The sequence below is a fragment of the Camelina sativa genome, chromosome 7 (assembly GCF_000633955.1).
Source record: "Camelina sativa cultivar DH55 chromosome 7, Cs, whole genome shotgun sequence".
In the NCBI taxonomy this organism is placed as follows: domain Eukaryota; kingdom Viridiplantae; phylum Streptophyta; class Magnoliopsida; order Brassicales; family Brassicaceae; genus Camelina; species Camelina sativa.
In genome coordinates this window covers 6,517,491-6,520,150 of record NC_025691.1, presented here as the reverse complement: position 1 = coordinate 6,520,150, position 2,660 = coordinate 6,517,491, and the positions used below count along the sequence as shown (strand labels likewise).

The window sequence follows — 2,660 nt, the reverse complement described above, 5'->3', positions numbered from 1 at the left end:
TTAGTTGTTTAATGCTTTGGTGATTGCATTGACGTATAGCTGCAGATCCAATGAGTTCACCAGAAGTTCTTAAGCTCCGGGTTGAAAGATAGAACAACTGCAGCAGTGGCTCCTGCTCCTGCAACAGCTAGAACCACAGCAGTAGCTTTGAGGCAGTAATGTTTGTCCTTCCATCGGGGAGTCTCCGCGAGATCAATTTGCAGGACTTGTCAGCCTCTTTGTAAAGAGTAGCATTGGCTTTTCCTTTAGTGATGGCTTTTTCGTTCTAAAAAATATCACAACAGCTTAAGTCAGAGATGAAACTACAAGAGGGAAGGGTATTACTTTCAGCCTGCAGCTCTTAATAGTTTGACTGAGAGTGAGAGTATTTTTCGGCGATGACAATAGTTTGAGGGAAAGATACTTCCATTCGTCCACAAGATTCTTAAGAAGAGCAACACTAGCTTCTATATTCTTCGTATAGAGACTGTCCCAGTCCTTCCAGCAATCAACGTTTTCAGTTACAGACCAGATAGCTATTGCAGTAGCTTCCTTGGCTAAAGCAGGGTTTCCTGTGACAACAGTAACACATTAGAATGCGAAGCAGAAACGTCTAGGATTCGAGGTTTTTGTTACTAATATATATATACCTTCTCCAGCAAGTTTCAAAGACAAAGAGAAAATCTGTAGAATGACTTCTTTCATTGCCGTGCTTCCTGGGTCACCGGTGAGAGCCACTTCCTTCAGAGAGGGATAAACTGCCTCAAACCTCCCTGTAGCCTGTGTGCGTACAGAGACCACGCTTGTGATCAGAATCGACAAAAGCATCAAGGTTTTGTTTTTATGAATTCCAAATATTACTAACTTACTTTTACTCTTGCAGATGAAGCAGGGAATGTAAGCCGCAGTAAGATCTCAAATGAAGGAGGCGGAATCATTCGCTGATGCACAATAGCAGCTTGGTTCCTACGCATCGTCCAAGCCATTGGATCCGCAACAATTCTGATAAAGAAAATTGCATTAAACAAAGATGAGATGATTGTTTATATTATATAGCAAAGGAGATCAATCAAAAGAAAACTTCCGACTCACTCCTCAACCAACTGCAGGATAAGATCCGTTGACTGAGGGTTGCAGCTCGTATTACCCACTACTGGTAACAAGTTGTGCGCCCATGAATACAACCCTGCACCTAAATTATGCTGGGAGGCCTGTCCACAGTTCAAATGAATTTCATAATACAACAGAACACAGATACACACAAGTTTCGACACTCTTGGTCCTAAGTTCAGATAAGGGAAAACACGAACCACAGCCATCATCCAAACTGAAAGCGGAAGCCTTTCCTGTCCTTGAAAAAAATGGCTCTCCCTAATAGGCTCCAATGCTAAAGTCAAAGCATTAGGTCTCTTACGCAATACCATTGCTAATGTAACAAATATTGGCATCTAATCGGAAAAGAAAAACAAAGAGAACAATAATGGAGTTAGTCAAACAAAGGTAATTCAACCACATCATAATACATATAAGTGAAAGCGACAATTATTAAGAGAAAGGTATTGCAAAAGTTTACATGAGGTTTGGGAGAAGTAGGTTGTTCACCAATCTTGCCAGATTTGGCACCTTTTTGTTGTGCTTCCAAATGAGTGATAGTAGTACAAAACGCCCACTCCACAAAGCCAGAGAGTGTCATAACTGGAACTTGAAGGATCCAACTGACTGATGTGTTAGAGATAGGTTCAGGAATATCACACAATGGAACCTGTTTATATATGAAAAAAAAAGAGTTTATAATCAATCAGCTTCAACAATCTAACATAGACTTCAAAATCTCTGAACCAAAAAAGAAGAAACAGCTCACATTCATGACATCGATAAGCTTGGGCCAAGTACCCTCCAAAGGAAACATCTTCAGCCATGGAAATTGCACCTCGGTAAGTTGATTCCCGATGTAATCCATAAATCTTAATAGCTGAATCTCTGGCAATTTCGAATACGATTCCTATTTAAGCAAAAAAAAAAATGAATTTTGATTTGTGGGGTTATGGATTTTTAAGTAACTAAAACAAAAGGATCGAGCTGAATTTTACATCAGCTCATGATGTACTTACCAATGATACGGCGAGGAAAGCCGCAAGACTTAAATGGTCGATCTTTGCCATAGCTTCGGACAAAGACACTATCGGTTTCTTCTCTTTGTTCGGTTTCGGCTTTTTAGTTTTAGGGAGATTCTCATTATTCCTGGCCGCCGCCTCACCGGCACTGTTCGTTTCATCCTTTACATCAGCAGAAACCATCTTATTCGCCGTCAGTATCCGTCGTTCATTCCTGCGGGAAACTTTGTTCTTCCGGGACACGAGTTTCGTCCAACCATGGTCCTCGTCGTCGTCGTAAACGTGGGAGTTGCATGGTAATTGATCCATACTTTTTTGACTTCAACTCGGATTTTTTTTAAGAATTAATTCGGCTTTTTAGGTTTTTGGTTTTTAACCTATAAAAACCATACCAAAAACAAAACAAAAATATGAAAATTTAATGTAGTTTGATACTTTCATTTGAGAATTTATTTTTTAAAAAAAATTTTGTTTACAAGGAAATTATTGGTAACAAGTGGTAATTATATAACAAAAAATAAAAATTTACCATAAAGTGGTCCTTTTATGTTTACAAATCTTAATGAA

The 2,660-nt window shown here is 39.1% G+C and overlaps 1 pseudogene; it reads right to left on the bottom strand.

The window, feature by feature from the left end:
• LOC104704376 lies at positions 1-2,402 on the bottom strand (annotated as a pseudogene).